Source organism: Plecotus auritus, assembly GCF_963455305.1.
Source record: "Plecotus auritus genome assembly, chromosome: 1".
In the NCBI taxonomy this organism is placed as follows: domain Eukaryota; kingdom Metazoa; phylum Chordata; class Mammalia; order Chiroptera; family Vespertilionidae; genus Plecotus; species Plecotus auritus.
In genome coordinates this window covers 201,329,531-201,354,979 of record NC_137770.1, presented here as the reverse complement: position 1 = coordinate 201,354,979, position 25,449 = coordinate 201,329,531, and the positions used below count along the sequence as shown (strand labels likewise).

The 25,449-nt window shown below is 38.3% G+C and overlaps 1 protein-coding gene across 2 annotated transcripts in view; it reads right to left on the bottom strand.

Moving 5' to 3' along the window:
• The window catches only part of ADAMTS3 (ADAM metallopeptidase with thrombospondin type 1 motif 3), a 239,458-nt gene that overhangs the window by 188,526 nt on the left and 25,483 nt on the right, over nucleotides 1–25,449 (bottom strand). The gene's annotated exons all lie outside the window — the stretch shown is intronic.

Genomic DNA, 25,449 nt, shown 5'->3' with positions numbered 1-25,449 from the left:
CTCCTTCTACGGGCAGATAAGAATATTCACGTTAAGTCTACGTAAATTCCACTCTAGCCAAATGATATGGAAACACAGTTCTTTGCCTAAAAAAATAAACCACCTTCATTATCAACCCATAAATGACTTTCCGTATTAAGTTGACCCCAGTACTTGTCATATATGACACTCTATAATAATGTGTCCTCGGGGCCTTTTTGGGCTTCTTTAAATTTTCTCTTTGAGGGGAAAAAGGCAGCCTGTAGTGTGCCACTCGGTAAGTCAACCACAGAGTAGTGAGTAAAGAGAAAAAGTGGCAGAGATCATCCGAAGGCAGTGTATAAAATATGTATGAGTGCAATGTCTATCTGCATAGGTAAGTGTATACAAATCTAGATTTCGTTTCAGAGACCACTCAAGCCCATTCTTTACAACTTTTTTTAAAAGAAGGACGAAGCACCGTAAGTGTCTGTGGCAGGTCTGTGGTGTTTGCCTGTCCAGCACCTCTTTTTTCTTCTTGTGTTTACTGCACCTCACTTTTCTTTAGGACAGCAACCCCTCGCATGCCATCTTTTAAAGGGTGACTCAATCCAAGATGACCGAATTGGAATCTCACTCCTGGGGATTTGAATCTACAGGATGTGATGGTTGGAACCTAGCCATTCCAATCTCTCAGAAAATGGATTTTGACAGAGTTCTTGCTGTCTTGGTTCCTGTCGTCTTAACGCTTGGCTGTTAAGCTTTTCCTTAAATTTCTGTGAATCACCCAAAATATATCAAGCATATTCCATTTCTCCTCATGTTAGCCAGTACTATTTCTCTTGACAACTAAAACACCCAACTGGTGAGGTTGGGATATGCTGAGAACACACCACATTTTGGTCTACTATTTATAGGGCACTGTTCTCAATTAGCATTTAAATCACTACAAAAATCCCACCACTTCATGATATCCTTTTAGACTGATGGGAAGTCAAGAGCCACTTTTACATTCATCCTTCTATCCTAACATGAAACTCTCCATAGACACTTAGCTGGTTCCCTACCTAAGGGTTTGATGTCTCTTGTTGTTGATGTCCAATACAGAGATAAATGCACCCCTGTCTCTTTTGACTTCCTTGTTAAAAATTTTATTGCCAATCTACATGGGTAATAAATAAATGCCCCTGCATTTGTGCTGATTTTTAAGTCATATATGCCCCTAGTCACATTAAGCATGTAATTTTCACCTTCGAGTATATGCAAATAACAAACAAAATGTCATGGAAATGCACAATATCATTATTCACCATGCACAATAATAATACCAATTCAAAAAGTACATCTATAAACTGCAATAAATAAGCACATGTACATTATAAAATATGCATAACTCTATAAAGAGAAATATGGAAGTCCACCTATATAGGCACACTACCACCTCCTCCAAATGTCCTCTCTACTACTCCTATATGAATTTGGGATGTTAGCTTTTAATCTGTACCTCAGCAATGACTCATTTATAGTAATGGTTCTGAAGCAGCTTATAAGCAGACTAAAGGGGAGGGGGGCCGTTAAAACAAATTAGTAGTTAAAATTGCCCACAAATAATTCTTGGACAGAAAAACTAAGTTATTTTTATTTTACTTTCCTAAGATATATTTTAAGGCAACTATAGAAAACAAAAGTATGGTCATATTTAACATGGGGAAGATGAGTCAAATAATATTGATACGATTTTCTGAACTGAGAAACAGAAGAAATTAGGAGGAATATTTTTTAATATATTTTTATTGATTTCAGAGAGGAAGGGATAGGGGAAAGGGATAGAGAGATAAAAACATAAATGATGAGAGAGAATCATTGATTGGCTGCCTCCTGCGCGCCCCCTACTGGGGATCGAGCCCACAACCCAGGCATGTGCCCTTGGCTGGAATCGAACCTGGGACCCTTCAGTCTGCAGGCCGATGCTCTATCCATTGAGCTAAACCCGCTAGGGCAATAATATTTTTTATTTTAAGGAAACTCTGAAATGTCATCTAGCTGATTCAACCATGAACAAATATAATTTCAAGATACCAATACCTGAATAGATTCTATACTAAGTAGATCCCATAGGAATTTCTTCTTAGGAATACTATTTTGGCATAATTTTAAATTTTACTTATTGATTTCTTTTGAGAGAGAGAGAGAGAGAGAGATCAATTTGTTGTTCTACTTATTTATGCATTGGTTGATTCTTGTATGTGCCCTGATGAGGGATCGAGCCCCCAACCTTGATGTATAAGGATAATGCTCTAACCAGCTATTTACCTGGCTAGGGCTATTTTGGCATAATTTTAGTTAACAAGACCACTTCAAACAAAAAGGATTGTGTAATTTAATTATTTTAGCAATTTAAACTTGACCCTAAACTTTAAATCTTTTGCTTTCTATAAACTCCGTACTCTTGTGTTTACTTTCCTTTGGTGGGCTTCTTCTTTCTGCCTCTTCCTCTGGCTCCTATTCTTCTTGGTCCCTTAATATAAGTATCTTAGGCATATGCAGGGGGCAGAGTGTATTTGGGAATCTGTACCTTCTGCTCAAATTTGCTGTGAACTTAAATTGCATAAATGAATGAGTAAATAAATAAATAAATAGGCATGAATACATATGCTCCAAGGCTCTACACTTCAGCTATTCCCATCTGAACATCCTCAACTCTTTCCACTGCTCAGCTTCAGTTACCTTCCTTATGCCCATATCTTCAAATTCCTCTCCCTGACCCTGCATCTCTCCAGAGTTCCCACAACTCCTAGCTGTCTGTTAAACATCTCTATCTGCACATCCTGTTGGCAGTTCATATTCAATATGTCTTGGAATTTATCAAAAGTTTTTCTTCTGTTCTGTTTTCCATATTTCCTAGTCATCCCAAAACTTTCAGCTCAGTTCAGTTCATCTTTGATCCCACTACACATACTCTTCCCCACCAGCTGCCAAGTTGTAGGAATCCCACTCAACAATGTTACGCAATCTTTTCCCTTTCACTATGTCCACAGCTACTTCTCCAGCTCCTAATCATTCCTATTATTGTATTGTATTGCATTGCATTGCGTTATTGTATTGTAGCTACGGAAGTAGCCTCCAAACTGCTCCACCACTTCCGTTTCACTCCCCATCATGTAACCTAATTACTTAATCTTCTTGAGTATAATGCCAATCAGGAAATTCTTGTTTATATTGCCCCCCAGAAACTCTTTACATGTCCCATGATGACGCCAATTAGGTTTCACTGTTCTCCTTCCTTCCCCATACTTGCCATGTTTATATCTTTACTTCTATATTTTTCTCCATACAGACTGGCATTCTCTCTCTTTCTGATCTCTTCATGCTTAAATAGTAAATATTCTTTTTAAGACTTTCCTCTCTGAACTCTTCCTTGGGCCATAGGATCAGAGTAACAATTCTTATTCTGTCCTCTGAATTCCCACCCCTTTCCCTCCCTCCATTCTCTCCCTCTCTCTCTCTCCCTCTCTCTCTCTCTCCCTCCCTCCCTCCTTCCTTCCCTCCCTCTCTAAAAGTCAATGAAAACATATCCTTGGGTGGGGATTTAAAAGAAAAATATACACTGAGTGGCCAGATTATTATGATCTCTGAACGCATAATAATCTGGCCACTTGTGTGTGTGTGTGTGTGTGTGTGTGTGTGTGTGTAGATATATATATAGATAGATAGATAGATAGATAGATAGATAGATAGATAGATAGATAGATATAGATATAGATATAGATATATAGATATATAGATATGTATTAGAAGCCTGGTGCATGAATTCGTGCATGGGTGGGGACCGGCCAGCATGGCCAGGGGGAGGGGACATGGGCGGTTGGCCAGCCTGCCTGCTGGTCGAACTCCTGGTCGTGGGGACAATTTGCATATTAGCCTTTTATTATATAGGATATACACTGAGTGGCCAGATTATTATGCGTTCAGAGATCATAATAATCTGGCCACTCAGTGTAGAGTGCTCAATTCGGCAGCACATGTGCTAAAAAATTAGGATACAGAGATTAGCATGGCCCCTGTGCAAGGATGACACACAAATCTGTGAAGCATTCCATATTAAAAGGAACAACTATCCCATGGCCAGAGTTGCTCTGTCCCTCAATGCCCAAGACCAATTCAAGCTCAGAATAGCTCAAAGGAACTGAATTCTTCTTCCCTGGAGTAAGCCTTCTCTCAGGAAGCTCATCAGATTTTTATGCAATTGGCTTCTCCTGAGCTTACCCAGTCAGTCACCCAATCAGTCTCTCTGCCATTCCCCACACTTGTCTATACTTCTGCCCAGATTCAAACTGTAGTCACTGTTCCTTACTCTGCTATAAACTCTCAATTACCCATTTAAATAATCTATATCCTCACCAAAACATTTAACAGTTTCTTACACACAATCAGCCCTTAATGATAAAAATAAAATAAAATAAACAAATAGTCAAAATTAATGCTATTTAACATCATTTCAAAATGAATCCAAACATTTCTTATCTTTATGTCTGATAATGCAGGCCCTAACTGTTTAAGCCTAGGTCTATACAGTGATCAACCTCTCTTGTTTGTTTTTCTAATACTCATACTCCCTTAAAATAGCAGGTGTCTTCTGAATAATTTTCAAAAAGAGCTTGGCACCTAGTTAACAAGGTTGTTGTTAGGATTAGAGAAGAGAGGACTTAGCAGTCTCTGGCATGTAATCTGTTCTCAACAAATGTTAGTTTATATCATTTTTGCTGTGAAAGCTAGATTTACTTATAACTGTTCTAAAACAAATTCTATAAAGAAACATCCTCAAAAGTGACTATTTCTTAAATTTCACATAAAAGATGACCCTAAAACTTCCCACCAATACACAGAGCTTTAAATGTCCCTTTCACCAAACAGGGAAGGAAAACTCAAGAATTTCAAGTGCAAACATGGGAGACTCTATGGCGGAACAAAGCTTAAGTGAGATGGCAGGTTAAATTGCTGGAACTGAGACAATGAAAAGCCCCAGGGGAAGGACACTTCACAGTCAAAGAGGAAATGGTACATCCTTTCTCCTACACACAAATTCATAATTGGAAAAAAAGACTGAGAACCCTTCCTCCCACCACTGACCTTCTAAGTAGGTGTGGCGGGCCAAACACCATCCTCAACAGTCATACAGATTTTGATCTTTTTAACACCTGGTCCAGTTTGCAAAGCCACTAAGTAAAACTTAACTCGGTTAGTTTCTCTCCATTCAACTTACATTGTACTTCCACGAAATGTCCTCTCTCTCAGAACAGAGAAAGCAGCACCTCCTACATTGTCCTGGTTATAACCCTCACAAGATGCTAGATCTGCCACATTGAAGACACCTTCACAGAACACTCAAGGTGAGTTGAGACTCTGAGGCCAGAAACAAAAAGGGAATGGAAGTCACCTACCAGATCTATGATTCATAGCAGGTACTATGTGAAAAAAGAGTGATCCTCTGAAATTAGACCATTCCTATTACTAACTTTAGAATAAATATAGAGCGACTATACTTAATAAATTGAACGTTTAAGTCTCCCCCACACAGGTTCTATTCTATTCCATCACTAAGCACTGTATAACAACTTACTTGAAAACTGCTATAGAAATGAATCATAACCAATGAAAAGGGAACAGTCTTCATTTCTGACCATGTTAAAAATGTTATAACATTTTTAAAAGGTTAAAACCATTATAAAGTCTAACATTCACTTCAAAGTTAAAAACACACACACAAGAACTGAGCAAATACCAAAGTGAGCTAGTTGCCTAACACTAGCAATTATCTACCAGAATTGTTTTAAGCCTTAAAAATATAAAAATCTCAACCATAACCCCACGATAGAAAATAATATATTCTTACTTTATTTTCAGATACAGCTATTCTATGAATATGAGAGGATAATGATAGCTGAATAACCTAATTTTTAATTTCATTAGCGTTTTGGGCATTGTCCAATAATCTTTCATATAACAAAGAGTAAAAACTTGACTACTATAAAAGTTGAATAATAATAAGAAAATGTAGGCAGAGTGGACATTCAATCTACATTTGATGCATACATTAAAAGAAGAAAAAACTTTATATTTCCAATAATTTTTGAGGCAATTTCTTTACAATTTCATGAAGGTAGCACAGACTCAGAGTAATAATTCCTTTTTTTTTCTTGAAAAACACAGTTTCTAAACCTCTTACCTGTTTATATAATTAACATTAAAAAGAACAAAACTCTGAGGACAATGTTGTCCTACATATTTTATAAGCATGTTGTTTTCCAGTTCAGTGAAAATAAATTAAAGCAAACAGTAAAATTGCATACAAATGTCTCTCAAATTAATATAAAAGAAAACTTATTATCTCACTTGTATAATGTAATATCTGAAGAAATTCTAAATGTTATGTTAAATTTTAATTAGGTTTAAGTATGAAGAATCTATATTAAAAACTTTAAAACAGGTTTTTAAATAATTGCATGATTCATCCCTATTGCTTGTTAAAAAAATTAGTGAAGCCCAGGCTGGTGTTACTCAGTGGTTAGAGTGTATATGTCTGGGGTTCAATTCCTGGTCAAGGGCATATACCTGGGCTGCAGGTGCACTCCCCAGCCCTAGGTTGGGGCACATGTGGGAGGCAACCAATCAATGTGTGTCTCTCACATCAATGTCTGTCTCCTTCTCTCTCTCTCTCTCTGCCCCCCCCTCCCTTCCACTCTCTCTAAAAATCAATAAAATATTCTCAGGTGAGGATTAACAACAATAACAAATTAGTGAAAATATCAATATGCAACCCACTCAAAAGTGGCTCATTTTTATATTGAATTATTTCGATGCATAATCTGAACAGTATCTTTTAACATATAACCAGATTACAATTAGACCGTGTTAAAAGACAAAACAATGACATGAAAATGTGACTTGTAAATGCAAAGATTAAGTTGTCTACAAGTAAAGTTTATTGATCAATATTTGATTTACATGAGTAGGATCTACAATTATTGTAACTTAAGTTTAGCCTAATTGAGAAAAAAATAATTTACCTTTGAAGATTTAATGTATCTTGTTTTCCACTGTCAGGACTACAATGTTTAACCTAATGTATTTCCTTTTAAGCTTTAACTGCCCAAATCTTTAGAGCAATCTTTATGTCCTAAGTGTTTAATCTTGTTTTGTTCATATGCTTGAAAATATTCCTGTTCACTTCCTTCACATGGTCTTTGCTCTGATCTTTCCTTAAGTGACTTAGCTGTCACTGTCCTAACATGAGATCTCCTCAAGTCCTTTCAAAAGTAAGTAAAAGGGACAGACTTCGAGAGGGGGGTGAAGGGGGGGGGGAGAGAAGGAAGGATGGAAAGAAAGGAGGATAAGAAGGATGAAGGCAGAAAGGTATGCAGGTACCTATACATACCTGATCCTCAGAACTGTCAGAGATCTGCTGTTCTGATGGTGAAAGCAACACTAGCCTTGTCTAAATAAGTGCATGCTGACAATGTTCTATGATTTTTAAAGTGGAGGCAATGACAATGCTGTATGAGTAATAAAGTAAAACACTAAGCATAACTAAAAAGAATAATAATTATTGTTAGTGTATATTTATTATGTCCCAGGACCTGTACTAAGTGCTTACATGGATTATTTATTCTCACAGTAATTGATGCAACAGGTTTATTAACTTATTGTTTATTATTTTAGCAATGAGAACAGGAGACTTAGAATGGCTTTATGCCTAGGTGATGAAGCTAGGATTCATACTGCTCTCCACACTCTGTTCTTAACCAGTATGCTTCTTATTGTTATTAAATAACATGCGTGTTGTTAGTCTGATACATATTTTCTGAAGGACGTAACTGGCTTATGAGAGTTTATGCTTCATGAGAAGTAGGCAGAGGGCAGCCAGCTCAAATAAAATACTGAAATAAATAATAATTTTATATTGCCAAACCAAGCATTTGAGTAAGCTGAGGAGAAGGAAAAACTGAACTGGACAGACTAGAAAGAAGCCTTGAGACCCCTCAGGAGTGCTCTGGATTCAGAACCGGGTGTTACACAGGGAAGATGCTGGACACAGCGTTGTGAACCCAGTTCTTTCTCTCATAAGAGAAATGTGTGACATGGATTTCAGCACTCAGCTTCTCTGGGCATTACTTTCCTCATCCATAATCAACTTCTCTGGGCATTACTTTCCTCATCCATAATCAACTTCTCTGGGCATTACTTTCCTCATCCATAATCAACTTCTCTGGGCATTACTTTCCTCATCCATAAATGGGAATGGCTCTTCAATATGCAAGGGCCCTGCAGCTCCATGACTAAAATCCTGGGAGGACACGCAGACCCTTACATTCCCCTGCGAGGTGTGCTCACAGCTCCACGGTGGTCTACACTGGGAAGGGCATCTGCTCCATATTTACTGAGAGTCAAAGCAGAGTCTTGGGACCCCACTCCTATTTAGTCAGAGTAAATGCTTCTCCTTAGAGAGATCCCATTTCACACAGGAGAAATATTCCACGCTAGACAAGCTCTAGATAAGTCCATGGCTCAGTAAAGGAGCCAGAAGTAAGTAGTGACCAGATATTCCATCCACTAAGAAGTGTTTCATCAGCGCGACATAACTTAGAAAAAAGTCTGCCCTCAAATGCTTCCCTGAAATTCCACCGATTATGAGAGGGGCATCTGACGTTAAAAAAGAAAACCATTGCTGAGGCAATTAGGATGGTTCAGACAAGAAGCTACTTATCATCCCTACTTAGTGTGGAACAGTTCATCACCTTGATAGAAATGACACTTAAAGGAACTTATAAGAATTAATCTGCTGCTTTTCTTTTGTCCTCACCCTCCAAAGAAAGAGAATGTGCAAAGTCAAGATCAGACGTAAGTACAACTGTGAAGAACAGGAAATGTACAGCCTTTTCTTTTGTTCATCTCCTTCCTGATGGTCTATTTTCCTAGGCATTGCCCGATTCTTCAGACCTTTCCTGATGTATGCTTCATCTCCACAGTCCACCTCACCTCTCCTGTCTCCCATCCTTTCAGTGTCCTTCAAGGAGCAAGTCTGCTCCGCTGCTAATGCGATTTGACCTAAGCTAAAAACTCATAACTAAAGAGTATGATATTTGCATTTTCTAATAGTGGAAATTCCAGGCAAAATGACTACCAGCTGGAGTGGGATGGGGCTTTATGATCCCCTTGTACCTGTGGACGGTGCAAATCAAATTCTTCTCTGAGAGCAATCCGAGGGTGTGTGGGAGGGGGGGCAGTGAAGTATCACAAAAGAATTTAAGAGGCTGGGATTAGCCAGAACCAGCCTTCTAAGGGCTTCACCCCAAGCAGGAAATTGCTGCACTGCTCTGTGGCCTCCCTGCACTGGTGCCCAGGCAGCTGGCCAATTTACTAACCCCTTCCCTGGCCTCGCTCAGACGGCATCGTGGCATCATTTGTGCAACCCTGGCCCCACGGTAACCCTGGCTGGCTTGAGAAAAGTTGGCAGAGAGCGTCCAGAGTGTGCTATTTAAAGCTATACGCAGCTACTGTGGACAGAGATGAGATCTGCTTTAGTGGCAGAGGATAAGGCCAGACGCAGAAGCTTTTCACTTGCCATAATGCAATGGTCGGCAAACTGCGGCTCGCGAGCCACATGCGGCTCTTTGGCCCCTTGAGTGTGGCTCTTTCACAAAATACCACGGCCTGGGTGAGTCTATTTTGAAGAAGTGGCGTTAGAAGAAGTTTAAGTTTAAAAAATGTGACTCTCAAAAGAAATTTCAGTCGTTGTACTGTTGATATTTGGCTCTGTTGACTAATGAGTTTGCCGACCACTGCCATAATGAAATTCCCTCACCTGCTGCAGTTAGGCACCCCAATTTGATAGAAAACAGCTCAGTCCATTTGTTAATTGCTGGTGCTCACCTGGCTATCCCATCCAGCAAATTTTTCAGTTATATTGCTTGGTTTCAAATCATTAAGATTATATTTTCAGCCTCCATATATATTAACTATGTATACATATCTATATATATATAAAAGCCTAAGTGACTAGTGACCGGCTGGCAGCTATGATGCACACTGACCACCAGGGGGCAGATGCTCAACGCAGGAGCGGAAACCATAGGCATGGAAACATGTTACAGACTGATGAATCTCAGAGGGAAGGGGCGGGGGAGGGTTGGAAGAGATTAACCAAAGATCATATATGCATACTAGAGGCCTGGTGCATGAATTCGTGCACCAGTGGGGTCCCTCGGCCTGGCCTGCGGGGATTGGGCCGAAACCAGTTCTCCGACATCCCCCGAGGGGTCCTGGATTGCGAGAGGGTGCAGGCCACGCCACAGGACCCCACTGGTGCACAAATCCATGCACCAGACTTCTAGTATATTATATATATTTACACCTAAATACCCACATGGTCTATTTTATATAAATACTAGAGGCCCAGTGCACAACATTCGTGCACTGAAGTGGGGGAGAGGGGCCCTCAGCCCGGCCTGTGCCCTCTCACAGTCTGGGATCCCGAGGGGTCCTTAGCACTGCCACGGAGGTGGGAGAGCCTCCTGCCACTGCTGCTGCGCTCGCCAGTCATGAGCCCGGCTTCTGGCAAGTGCACTGACCACCAGGGGGCAGCTTCTGCTTTCAGCGTCTGCCCCCTGGTGGTCAGTGCACGTCATAGCAACTGGTCATTCCACGGTTCCGTCAATTTGCATATTAGTCTTTTATTATATAGGAGGATACATACATACACCTTTGTATACGTATGCATATATAAATAGAGATCCCTCTATGTGTCTATGTTTGAATTCAAACTGCCCAAGCTATTTACAATATTAGGAAGACTCCCTGGTACCAGGATTATATAACAGTGGGAAACACAGATTCTGAATGCAGGTATCCAGTCTTGTGTGAGACATAGGACAAGACATGCCCTCCTCTGGACATCTAACCCATAAACGGAAACTGTTGACAGGATTAAGACAATTCCCTTAAAGGACAGATCTTTGCCTCACACATAATAGTCAGTGCTCATAAAGTATAACTAGTATTCGTGGTATGATTAAACATCTGTGGTCGCTCAGGAGGACCACAGTGACAGATTCATTTTCTTTGGAAGTCAAACTGTATCTCTGCCAACCCTGATAATCTGACACTGTGTTCTCCCTTGTCCTCTTAATTTATAAAATATGCTCAATGAGAGCCTTACCTAGGGAACTCCTATCCATCTTTAAAAAGTCACCTCAACTACCATTTCCTTAGGGAGCCTTTCCTGATTCCTAGCCTAGGTCAGGTGACTTTGTTATTTATTTCATAAAACAATGTCCCCTTCCTTTATAAGAGTTATGCCAGTTTATCTTTATTTACACAGTTGGGTAACTTTTTAAAAATTATGTGGAATTTAATGAACAAACTGAGCTACCAAGCAAAATAAAGGCAGGCTCAAAGCTAGAGAGCAGTCACACAGCTCTGGTGGGGGATGGGGGATAAGGGTGGAGTGAGGGGGGATTGGACAAAAAAGAAAAAAGATAACTCATGGACATGGACAACAGTGTGATAATTACAGAGGGGAGAGGGGTGGGTGGAGGTGGAAGAGGGCATAGAGAGGATAAATGGTGATGGAAAAAAAAAAACAAGTAAATCAAAGTAAATAATATAGTATGAATAATAAAATCAATAAAGAAAAGTAATGTTTTTCCCACTTTATCTGAACTCCATAGGGACTTTTGCATTGCCTGCTTTTGCATTGCATCCTCAGCATTGAAAGTAACATTGCAGTAGGTTCTCAAAAAATGCTTATTGAATGAATGCAAGACTTAGCCAAGTTCTATCTAGATGTCAGTAAATCCATTTATTTTCTCCTAAGAAGCAGAAAGAGGAAGAATTCACTCTTAGGAATATAAAGAATCCTGGGAGTTACCAAGGGACACAGAGTTGGAAAGACTGGTACTTGTCTACCAGTAAAAGAAGTCAAACAATCCAAGAAACTAAAGAGGTGTGGCTTTTCGTACTTGGCTTGAGAAACATTTTAATGTTCCATCAAGGAGAAACCACAGAAAGAAATGAAAGGTTATAAGGCAGAGTTCTAGGTACCAAAGGGAAAGGAAGGAGAGGAATTTTGCACAAAAGAAGCATTTATTCAATTAAGGTTCATGAGATCTGGAAGGTGATAGCCAGCAGATTGTCCACGGAATGTAGGTGTCTTCATTCTTTCAGTAACTCATCAGATATTTATTGTGTTCCTATTGTGTATCAGGCATGGTACCTGGTTTTGTGGATGGATACAATAGTAAGCATTACAGACACAGGTCCAACTCTCCTGGAATTTCTAATTTAGCATGAAAGAAAAGCCTTTAAACAAAAATTTATGCGATCAGTGCTCTGTAAGAACTACAGGTTGCTATAGTAACAACCTTGACTGGAAAGTCAACACATAAGCATAATTTATTTTCTTCCAAGGAATTAATCCAAAGCATAGTATTTTATAATGTCTTTTAAAAAAAATTTTAAGCAATTTTAAGGAAGCCATGCTGATCTGTATCTGTTTTTGTTGCTAATAGGAGTAAATTAATTTAAGAGACACACTATGCTGCTACTATGGTGTTGAACTCAGTGTGGGTTGAACTCAGTATAATGTTGCCCCCTTTACTTGTCTATGTGAAAAAAGAGGAGATGGGAAAATGAGAGGAGAAAAAACTTAGTTATAAAAACCACAGCAATGAAACACTATTCAGGTTGATGGATTTGATTTAGATGAAATCTTAGAAAACTTAAACTTTCAATTTCATAGCACTCCTTTCATTTGTGAAACTTACACACAGAGAAATCTAAAAACATCAAAGAAAGGTCTATAGTTCACCTTTCAAAATAATAATCAATTTTCTATTGCAATATGCACACCATGCAGTCTGTCAATATTAATTCATTGAGGACATACTTTATGCCAAGCATTGTTTAAAACCCAGGGGGGAAAGTTCTTATCCTTAGTAGAGATAAACATGCCTCTCCAAATAATGGCTACAAGTAGGATTTAAAACACTGATATAGTATAGAATGACTAGGGTTTCTGTTTTAGCTAGAATGGCCAGGAAAACCCATATTGAGGAAATGGAATTTGTCAACACCCTAATGATGAGTAGGAACCTCTATTTAAAGATCTAGAAAAGAGTATTCTCAGAAGTCTTAAGAAACAGAACTTTCAAAAGGTCAGAGATGGGGAAAATTTAAATTATTCAAAAGACAAAAGGAAGACGAAACTGGCTGAATATAGTGAACAAGGGGATGATATCAGAGAAGTGTGCTAAGACCAGATCTCAAAGAACAGTGGTTCTGAAAATGTCACCTGAGAATTTGGTAGGAATACAAACTTTCAGACCCTTCCACAGACCTACTGAGTCAGAAACCCAAATTGGTGCCCAGAAATCTGTTTTAACAAACCCTCCACGGAATCTCATACCTTCTAAGGTTAGAGGCCTTTTGAACACAACAATGATTCTCAGCTCTAGATGCATATTAGAATCATATGGAGCAGCATGTAATCTACTCATGCTGAGCCTTCCCCTGGACCAAATTAGTGCATCTCTCGGGCTGGAGTACAGGCAGCTAAATATTTTTAACAGCTCTTTAGGTGATCATGATAAACAATGATTATTGGAACTACTGACATAAGAATCTTAAAAGTCATGGTAAGATTTTAATGGGAAGTGACTGAAGGCTTTAAAGAGAGAAAAGTTCACCAAATTCAGAAAGGTCATTTCAGCTTCTATGTAAGGACAAAGAGGGGCAAAAATGGACAAGAAAAAAAACAAAACAAAACAAAAAAACAAAAAAACAGGAGATCACTGCAGTATCCAGGGAAGAAGTGAGGGTTTGGACAAAAGTTGTAGCTTTGAAGATTTAATAAGTAGATTCAGAACATATTTTGTAGAAAAACCTCAAGACTTATTTATGGATTTTATGGGAGAGATGAGGGGAAAAAAAGAAAATCTAGCATAAGCCTAGTTTTTTGGCCTGAGAAACAGTGCCTAGACTTATTTTTGGAGGAAATTGTGCAGGGGTGGCTATGAAGGGTTAATCTTCCAGCCCAGTTAAAATTGAGATGACTATTAGACATCCAAGTAGAAAAGCTGAGTAGGCAGCAAGATACCCTCAGAATTCTGGAGCTGGGAGGAGTAGCCAGGGCCATACAGAGTCATCACTGTATAGATGGTATTTGAAGCCATAAAATTGGAAGACCATCTAGGTCAGTGGTCGGCAAACTCATTAGTCAACAGAGCCAAATATCAACAGTACAACGATTGAAATTTCTTTTGAGAGTCAAATTTTTTAAACTTAAACTTCTTCTAACGCCACTTCTTCAAAATACTCGCCCAGGCCGTGGTATTTTGTGGAAGAGCCACACTCAAGGGGCCAAAGAGCCACATGTGGCTCATGAGCCACGGTTTGCCGACCACTGGTCTAGGTTGAAAGTGAATATAAGAAGAGGGTGGGTAAAGCATAGAACTGATGCATGGAGAGTACAGGGTTGACTCCTGAGAGCCCAAGGAGCATGATGGACCCAGGACAACTGAAGATCTTGAGGCCTCTGTGTTGTGCATGGCACAGCCCCACACAAGTTGTTGAAAACAAAGAGATTCCGAAGCTTGAGAGCACCTCTCAGTGACCACTGGATACTGAATAACTTAACATGACTATCCACTTCAAAGTTCCACCTACCATCAGGAAATCTTTACGTGAATGGAAAGAGGAATCTGAGAACCAGACACATTAAGTGGCATGTCCAATTTCACTCAGTTTCTGTATTCTACCAAAACTTGGCCTGGAGAGATAGCAATCACTGGGAACTTCCAAGGAACATGTAGACTCCAGGCAAGGAAACCAAGAGAGGAAGTTGTAGTTGTCCACAGTTAATCCAGTCTGGGACTGACAGGTGCTGAGTCAAACTGGCTGGGATTATGACTGGGCAGTGGGCAGGGGCCAAGACAGCACTACACACCAAAAAAAAAAAAAAAAAAAAAAAAAAAAAAAAAAAAAAAACAACAACAACAACAACAACAAGCTGAAATTCCATACCAGAGACAGTTGGTTAGCTGGGAAAAACCAGTATCCAGTGTCATTGCACACAAACATGCAGGCAGTAAAGTTATGGAGTGTGTCACTGAGAACTTGTTAGAAACGTAACTAGAATCAGAAACTCTAGCAATCCATGTCCTCACAAGCTCTCCAGGAGATCCTAATGCCCACTAAGGTTAGAGGCCCCTTGGGGAGAACAATGGCTCTCAACTTCAGTTGCATATCCCTCAAATGCAACATATGAAGAACTCTGCCAGAGAAATGGCTTCATCAACACAGCTGGCACTACATTCTTATGGTGAGGTAACTTGGTACTTCCCTTACAGCATGTCCAAGGAACAGTCTCATACATACACAAACACAGTCATGTGCTGCTTAGCAACAGGGATACATTCTAAGAAATCCATAGTTAGGCAATTTGTTATTGTGCAATCATAGAAATATTATTATTATTATTATATTATATATTAAATATTATTGTGTGAACATTGTAGAAATCCTATATAATAATAGAGGAATCTGCAAATTGTCGATCACTCCATAATGTCATGACCGATCGCAGTAGGCTACCTGCACATGTGCAGCGGGGCATTGCTCTGGAGATGGGGTGGAAGCGGGGAGGCGCCAGGAGGAGGTAGGACAATCCCGTGGTGGGGAGGCGGGGGTGAGAGCTCATAGCGCCCCCCTCACCAGTCCTTCGCCACCTACCACTCGCACTCAGAACACCCCGCCACCCACCTCCCAGGGGAAGGAGCACAGCGCAGCAGGTGGGAGGCTTCCACGCTCTCCTCCAGAGCCATGATAGGGTGGCCACGTTGCTTTAGCCAAGGTGACTCGAGGAACTGAGGGAGGGGCTTGAAGTGGCCAGAGAAGGCCAGAAGGGTCAGGGGCTGGGCCAGGCATGCTGGAGCTCTACGTAAAGAGTTTTGGGTGTCAAAGCAGGGTGAGACCGTGCGATTTCGCATACTGGGCTCCTGGTATTATAATAATATAATATATTATTACATATTATATATGTATACTAGTATGTAATATAGTAACAAACCTTAGAGCATGTTACTGTACAAAACAACATGAGATTAAATCAAGCACAAGAGAAAAAAGCATTCAATCAAGAGACTCAGTGAATATGATATGTGTAAGGCTGCTGCTGTCCTAACAGGTCATACTGTTTTACAGAAAACTTATTTTATAAGTAGAAAGAGCACTTTCTAAAATAATAATAAAAAGTATAGCGTGGTAAATACATAAACCAGAAATATAGTTATTATCATTATTAAGTATTATGGACTGTACTTAATTGTATGTGCTATACTTTTATATGACTGGCAGCACAGTAGGTTTGTGTACATCAGCATGGTCACAAACAGATGAGTAAAGCATCACTAGGTGATAGGAATTTCACAGCTCCATTATAATCTTATGGGACCACCATTCTCCATGGGGTTGGTCATTGACAAAAACCTCATTATACAATGCATGACTGTATACTTACATATGCATGTATGTATGTGTGTTTGTATATACATCATATACATATATATGTATACATATATTTCTCTTTACGTGGTTATTTCCACATTTCATTAGAAGTTTCTCAGAGCCTTCATGAACACAGGACATATATACTTAGTGATTTAAAAGTTAATTTTAAAATGTAGAAAAAGTGTTATTAGAAAGTGACCACATCTCAAAGTTTGGAAAAGTAACACTCATCTATGCCATTCCCACTTCAGACTAATGAATTAATGAATAATGGTCAGCGTGATGCTTTGCTTTCTTCCTTGGGATAAAATGCACTGTCCACAAGGATAAATAAAACACCAACTTAGTTATAGAGTCATAGAAAGAACATCAGTCCTAGAATCTTGGGAAGCGTATAGTTAACAATTTCCTAATTTTAGATTCCTGGGCCCATAAGAACCAGTGGAGGGAGTAGATCTGGAATGACTGTCACTGTGTCATAGGCTAAAGAAATCGGTACAGGTCTATGAGCAATTTAATCTTTTTATTGGAAAATATATGAACCAGTGTAGAGGGAGAGTAATTTGTATTCATTGGGAACTTGGACCAGTAATTTTATATTTTTTAATTATTAACAGCTAGTGTAAAATGACTCATTACTTAATAAGCATTTTGTCTGGTTTACAAAATATTTCATAATGTAAGGTCCAATAGGTGGAACAAAAAGAATCACTGATCTAATTCCAACCCCCAAGTTTTAAGTATGGGAAAGAATAAGAAGGTAGTTCTATAAATACAGCCCAAATGTAAAAGCATCCTTATAAATTACTATACTTTTAACATTTTTCCAAGTGCAGTATATAAAATGGGGCCCCTCCCTGAAAACTGTAGATCAATGGTGAGGGTCTAGGACCAATATGGCTTGGAGTCTTCCCTCAGCATTATGTTAAGTCTAAATGTGGTCCCATGGTTGAAGCCAACGGTGACAATGCATGCAGCTGACCAAACAGAAACAGGTATCTCACAGGGACTTAATTTGATCTGAACCCGCATCACTATGCTTAGTCCGCATTCTTGTCCTGGCAGCCAGTTAATACCATCCTCAGAGCCAGGCATGCACAATAAAGGACTATATGAAGCTAGGCAAGAAAGCATGAAATATTGGCACCTCTAAGCAAGATCAAGTATCCTGCAAGCCCAAAGGAAGTATTGCCCCAAGATTCCAATCACTATGTTAAAAGCATAGTGTTTCACAGATAATGCTAAATAAAACGTTTCCCACTGTGTTTGGTTGCTAACATTTGCAGAATCTCTCACTAAGTGCTGTTCTTCATTTTCTCTTGGACTTCACATGCTCAGACTGGGTCCTGCCATGTTCATCTGACACCCCGGCATCTAATAGCACAGTCCTCTCAATCTATAAAGAACTTACACTTAGGGACATCACCAGACAAAAGTAAGCCTTCCAGAAATCTCATACATTTAAACTGGGGTTGGGAAGTCCTATCACTTCATTTAAAAAAATTACCAAGCCCTCTTTGATAATGCCATTTAATTTCAAAAATGAATTTTCAGGTAGTTCGAGCTAGGGACCCACCATGCCCCCTTTATCTCTATTTCACCTCAACTGTTTCCACAAAGTTATAGAAAATGCATACTCCTTGTTTTATTTTTTTTTTTAAAAAACTCGTTTGAAAAGAATGGATATAAGATAGCATATTAACCACCATCACCTAATGAAAGAGATATGAAATGAACGAAGTTGGGAAGACTATGAACAACAGTATATACAAGCTAATGCCATAGAATTCTTTATCGCTTTCCAAAAAACATGGCTCACTCTGAGATTCATAATTTAAAATATTTGATCAAATGTAAAGCTTGAGAGGAATGTTAAAATTGTGACTTGTGCCTGGTTAATTCCATTCTAACCAGGATATGGTATCTATCACACTAATAAGGAAAATGTTTCCTAAAAATGAAGTAGTTTGCTGCATGGTGCACTGAATCATCAAGTGTTCATTATGTGAAACCCAAGTATGTAATAACAACAGTAAGAGGGCAAGCATTGTCACTATATCTTTGTCAACACTGAAGAATCTAATAAGTGGAAAAATATATTTTCACTTCATATTTCTAAGTAGAACCTCCAGAAGAACTTTCTATGTGGCAGAGCTCTATATAAATAAGATGGAAAGTAATGAGTTTCCCATCCTTAGAAGTCTTCAGAGCAGAGACTAGAATACCACACAGAGAAAAATATGATCAAGGAGTTCTGTATCAGGTGGAGAAGATGATCTGAAAATTACAAGATTCTCACCAAGGTATTCACTTCAGAGAAGACTGTTTTTCCACAAATTAGGTCACAGGCTAGGTAAACTAACTGCAGTGTTTCTTACTTTGCAACCTTAATTATCATTATTAATCACAAAATCTTGAGGACCAATAATTACAGACAGAAAAAAGAGGGGACTGTAGTAACAATCATTGATTTCCTAGGAGCCAGGCTGTGTGAAAGATGCATTAACATTCTCGGTAAGGCCTTGCTAAAACTGTCTGGTGTAGGTGCCTAGAGCTGAAACAAGGTTTCACTCCATTGTTCCTCAGAACTTCAAGGTCTTCTAAATCAACATGCATACCTTGAAAACACAGATATCCCATCAATGAAATGCATGACACCTTCAATATACATGTTCCACAGAAGGAAAAGATGGAAGGTGACTGGCCATTAGCGATCAGGTTCTTCTCATAAATAGAAAATGTTCAAATGTCAATATCTATAGATCAACGCTGGAAAACCCTCTTTTCTAAATCCATGATAAATAGCTACAGAGTTGTATCTATTTTTAGTATCAAACCCTTCATTTACTAGATTGAGCTGTATTTACAATCACTGGTCAAATGTTCTCAATCCCAGGTATACTATCTCATAATAATTTTTTTAATAGACTTCTTTAAAAATGCCTTTACAGGTAGACTTTCTGAAAGAGGCAGATGACAAGAATATGTTTTTGAAGGGACCAAATCCCAAAGTAAAAGCCTTACAGCAAGGAAATCTTAAGGCTGCTTTCTTTCTGAGTTAGTCAACAAAGACTTCATTTGGCCATGCCCCAAATCTAAAAAGCATAAAATGCCTCCAATATTAACCAAATGTGGATATCAGATATTTTAGAAAAGAGGTTCTATTTGTGTTTCTCAAATTGTTAACCTTAAGCATCCAAGAACTCCTGCCCTAACAGTGATGGTTGCTGTTGGATGTGTCAAGAGTGGTCTGGAATGAGAACAAGACAAGAGGACAAGGAACAAGGAGGAGGAACATCTCACACCTTGCTTTTTAACCAAGCCTTTCTTGAGTTTATCCATGTTACATATTATTTTATTAGATAACCACTAGTGATTTCATTGGATGGAGAAATTCCAAATGTTAAAAAAACGTTGAAAACTTCTGTCCTAGAACAGATCCCTTGATCAACTCATGAGGAAATCACTGAACTGGATAACCCAAAAGAGCCATCACCAGTCAGTTCTTCCACTCCCAACCAGTTCCCTATAATGATAACCCAGGAGAATTAATAAAGCCATATTGTTCTAGCAAGCCTAGAAAAAATCCAGTTTCCTTATGTTATGAAATACATGCCATAAATCCTACTAACCAAACAATCCTTTATTTTGGCAAATTTGTAGACCACAAAATATGATTGTGAGCTGCCACTACTGCCAGGGGAGATTTAATGGTGTTACAGAGCAAATGCCAGGGCTCTGTGGAGTAAAGAAATCTATTTTCAGCTGGGATTCTCAGCCAGAAGTGTCTCCCCACTGAGGAGCGTGTGAAATGCCTGCCATCACCATGACTGTTGACCACTGGACGCTCACTTCAATGATGTAGAAGCAGAGAGGTAAAGCATGTCAACCCCTCCAGCCAAAAACCACCAAGGAGCTCATCTGCAGTGGACAAGCAGGATTTATTACAAATTGCATGGAGGGAGAATGCACACCAGAGAGAACCATTAACATCTCAGTAATAAGAAGTGTCAGGAAAAAAAACTATTAACAGGATGTAGGCTTTGGTTGGGTGATTCGGGGAAGAGTCCAGAAGAGCAGGGCTTTGTTCTAGATTGGATGCTGTCAGAAAGCCAGGACAAGTCTATGACTGAGTATCTCAATAATTCTTACCTATAAGTGGGATACACAAGAGCAGGAATAAAGTTGTAACTGGTAAAGAATTAGCAGTCACTCATAAATGGTAATCTTGGCAAAGACTAGAAAAAAGTCATGCTAGACAGGACAGACATTGTTCTTGGTCACACTAGGTGAGAATCATTGATTCTTTGTGCAGAAGACTTTGATGTTGATTTCAGAAATCCAAAGAATCATATTTTAGTTATTAAGCATGTCTAGATCACAGTCTAGACCAGGGATGGGGAACGTTTTTTTCTGCCAAAGGCCATTTGGATATTTATAACATCATTCATGGGCCATACTAACTTACAAACTTAAAAATTAGCCTGCTATATTTGATCAAACATTTAATTAACTCATCCCTAATGCCTTGGCAGGGCCAGACCAAATGATTTCATGGGCCTTATACAGCCTAAAGGCCATATGTTCCCCACCCATTTTAGACCATGGCTCTGGATAGATATATCACTCCAGTAATTTTTCTGCCCTCTTCAATGTTAAAGTACCTTTCCTGTGGTCATTTCGCACAGTTACCTGGAATAGGGAAACTACCTATTTTGGTCAAGTTTAGGATGTCCAGAGGGGTAAAAACAGGTAAAAGTCATTGCTTGCTTTTCAAACTATCTGTGGTGAAGAAACAGTTTCTTTTCTCCCCACTTGGCCTCATACTAATAATTTTGTAAATACAATAAAAACTAATTACTAGAAAAAATAAAATAAGACACAAAACCCCAGCCCCATTTTTTATTAGAACCAACACAAATACAATAACTGCCAAACTGCTATTAAAGTTTCTATATATTGTCACACTTGCTATATTTATCTTGTCACAAACAAAGAGGAATTAACCCCTATCCTCTTTAACAATTTCAAAAAATTCAAGAGGAAGAAAGACTTCCAAGCCCTTTTTATGAGGCCAGTATTATCCTAATTCCAAAACCAGATAAGACATTACAAAATAAAAAAATTACAGGCCAATATCCCTAAATAACATAGATGCTAAAATCCTCAAAAAATATTCGGACCCAGCAACCCATTAAGAAGATCATACACCATGATCGAGTGAGATTTATTCCAGAGATGCAAATACTATCAACAGTATTCACAAATCAATAAATGTGATACACCACATAAATAAAATGAAGGCTAAAAATCACATGATCATATAAATAGATTCAGAAAAAGCATTCGACAAAATACATCACCTGTTTATGATAACAACTCCAGCAAAGAGGAAATAGACTATACCTCAACATACAAAATTACAACCAACATCATACTCAATGGGCAAAAACTACAAGTGTTTCTCTTAAGATAAGGAACACAACAGGAATGTCTGCCTTCACCACTCTCATTCAACATAGTACTGGAAATCCTAGCCACAGTGATCAGGCAAGAAGAAAAAATAAAAAGCATCAAAATTGGAAAGAAAGAAATAAAACTGCCATTATTCACAAATGACATGATATTGTACACAGAAAACCCTAAATACTCCACCAAAAACACTTCTAGATTTAATAAATGATTGTGGCAAAGTAGAAGGATACAAAATTATCATCCAGAAATTGATGGCATTTTTATACACTAATAATGAACTCTCAGAAAGAGAAACTAAATAAATAACCCCAATGACCATTGCAACAACAACAAAAAATAATATACCTGGGAATAAACTTAACCAAGGAAAACCACAGGACATTGAAAAAGGAAATAGAGGAAGATACAAACAAGTGGAAGCATATACCGTGTTCATAGACTGGAAGAATTAACATCATTCAAATGTCCATACTATCCAAAGCAATCCCTATTAAAATACCAATGGCATATTTCACAGATCTAGAACATTCCAAAAATTTAGATGGAACCCAAAAAAGACACCAAATAGCCTCAGCAATCTTCAGAAAGAACAACAATGTTGGAGGGATCACAATACTGGATATCAAACTATACTATAAAGCCATTTAAATCAAAATAGCCTGGTACTGACAGAACAGGCATATAGACCAATGGAACAGAACAGAGGACCCAGAAATCGACCCATGCCAATATGGTCAATTAATATTTGACAAAGGAGGCAAGAGCATACAATAGAGTTTGATAGTCTCGTCAATAAATGGTGCTGGGAAAATTGGACAGGTACATGCAAAAAAAATGAAACTGGACCACAAATTTACACCATACGCGAGAATAAGCTTAAAATGGAAAAAAAAAAGACTTAAATGTAAGTCACAAAACTATTAAAAGTTTCTAGAAGAAAACTATAAAAGTCCTAGAAGAAAGCATGGGCAGTAAAGTCTCAAAACATCTCACATAGCAATATTTTCACCAATACATCTCCTAGGGCAGTGGTTGGCAAACTCATTAGTCAACAGAGCCAAATATCAACAGTACAATGATTGAAATTTCTTTTGAAGCCAAATTTTTTAAACTTAAACTTCTTCTAAAATAGACTCGCCCAGGCCGTGGCATTTTGTGGAAGAGCCACACTCAAGGGGCCAAAGAGCTGCATGTGGCTCGCGAGCCACGGTTTGCTGACCACGGTCCTAGGGTAAGAAAAAAAAAAATGGGACTACATCAAACTAAAAAGCATCTGCACAACAAAAAAGCCACCAACAAAATGAAAAGGGAACCCACTGGATGGGAGAACATATTCACCAAGGATATATAAGGAATTAATTTTCAAAAATATATAAAAAAGTCATACAACTCAACACCAGGAAGACAAACAGTCCAATTTAAAAATGAGCAAAGGATTGAATAAACACTTCTCCAAAGAAGATATACAGATGGCCAATACACATATGAAAAAATGTTCAACATCCCAATCATCAGAGAGATGCAAATTAAAGTTACATCGAAGTGTCACGTCACACCTGCCAGAATGGCTGCCATCAATAAATCAACAAACAACAAGTGCTGGTAAGAATATGGAGAAAAGGGAACCCTAGTACACTGCTGTTGAGAATGCAGACTGGTGCAGTCACTGTGGATAATATGGAGTTTCTTCAAAAAATTAAAATGGAATTGCCTTATGATCCAGCATTCCCTCTTCTGGAAATATATCCTAAGAATCCCAAACACCAATCAGAAAGAATACATGTACCCCTATGTTCATAGAACATTATTTACAATAGCTAAAATATAAAAACAGCCCGAGTGCCCATCAATAGATGAGTAGATAAGAAAGCTGTGGTATATTTACACCATGGAATACTGTGTGGCTGTAAAAAAAAAAAAAAAAAAAAAGAAGTGTTTTATGCTAAGGGAAACAATCCAGTTAGAGAAAAACAAATATCACATGATCTCACTTATATGTGGAATCTAATGAACAAAATAAACTGACAAACACAATAGGTCCAGAGGCATGGATGCATGGAAAAGACTGAGGGCTGGGAGCTGGAGGGGATGGGAACAGATTAACCAGAGAACATACATGCACATATGCATAGCCCATGGACACAGACAATAGTGTGGAGAAGGCCTGGGGTGGGGTGGGAGCTGGGTATAGGGGGGCAAAGTGGAGGTAAATGGGGGACATCTGTAATATTATCAACAACAAATAAAATAACTAACTAAATCAATAAAATAAATTAGGTAAAAAATTCTAAATGCTGAATTAATTTTTATACTCAATATAATTTAGTTACAACTATTATAAAATAATACCTTTTATAAAACTTATTTCCATTTACAGCTTAGCAGTACTAATTCAAGCTCTCTCTGTGAGTACTTTAAACTTCAATGACTTAGCTAATTCAGGTCTATTCAGCCTTCAGGAAGAATAAGAAGAATTTGAAATATTCCTCATGTCCTTAAACCCCAGAACATGGTCCAACCTCAAATATGAGGGTATGGATCCTAAACTAATGGGATCCAACTTGGAGAGTCAGACCTGCCACACATATTCTATTCAGTTTTCTGTGTTTGCTTTTGAAATTCTACAGAACATCATGAGGTAGTACAAGACTGAAAACTAAAGCCTAAAACAATGAACTCACCAAATTTTGATAAAACATGGTATCCTAAATCCTGTGGGTTGATCTTAGGTATAGAGAGGATATTGCAAAATATTCACAGTACTGGTGGAGGACCAAGGTAGAGTAATTATAAGCAGGAATGTAAGGAATATTTTGAGAACTCTTAGAAGCAGTGGCAAAACAAAGGGAATAGCTCTGAACTCCCAAGAAACAGCAGCCTGGCAACCATAGAAAGAAAAAATGGTTGCTCTTTTTTAAACAAAGACTTGGAGTCAACTGTGGATAGAAAAGGCATAAACATTGACACTCTTTTCAAATAACATCTGGGGATACAACACAAATAAAAATATTTCACATCTGCAGAGTGTTCAAAGAAGGGTCAGTTACTATTGGATTCAACCATAAAACTAAAGAGCAATGTATGGCTATTTTACTTCAAGATAAAGGAAAAAATGAATCAAAGCTACCATACAGAAACAACTACATCTTGTGTTCATAAAGTAATGCTATTTGAACAAATTGTGACATTAAGATCTGCTCATTTCCCATTTTAGCATTCTGTGGGGAAATGAAAAAATGCTTTCAAAATACTTTCTTTAAGAAAATATCCAAAGTTTCCACATAAGAAGTGTAATACTATCATTTTGGAGGAATCTATGTTTCTTTAGAAAGTTTTCAGAATGCTTTGAAAGAAATAAGGAAATAAAATTCCCCAATGTAACACAAGTGAAAACATAAGCAAAAAATATTAAAATAGCTGTCTTTTGTTTCTTGGAATAATGTCTTCATGTCA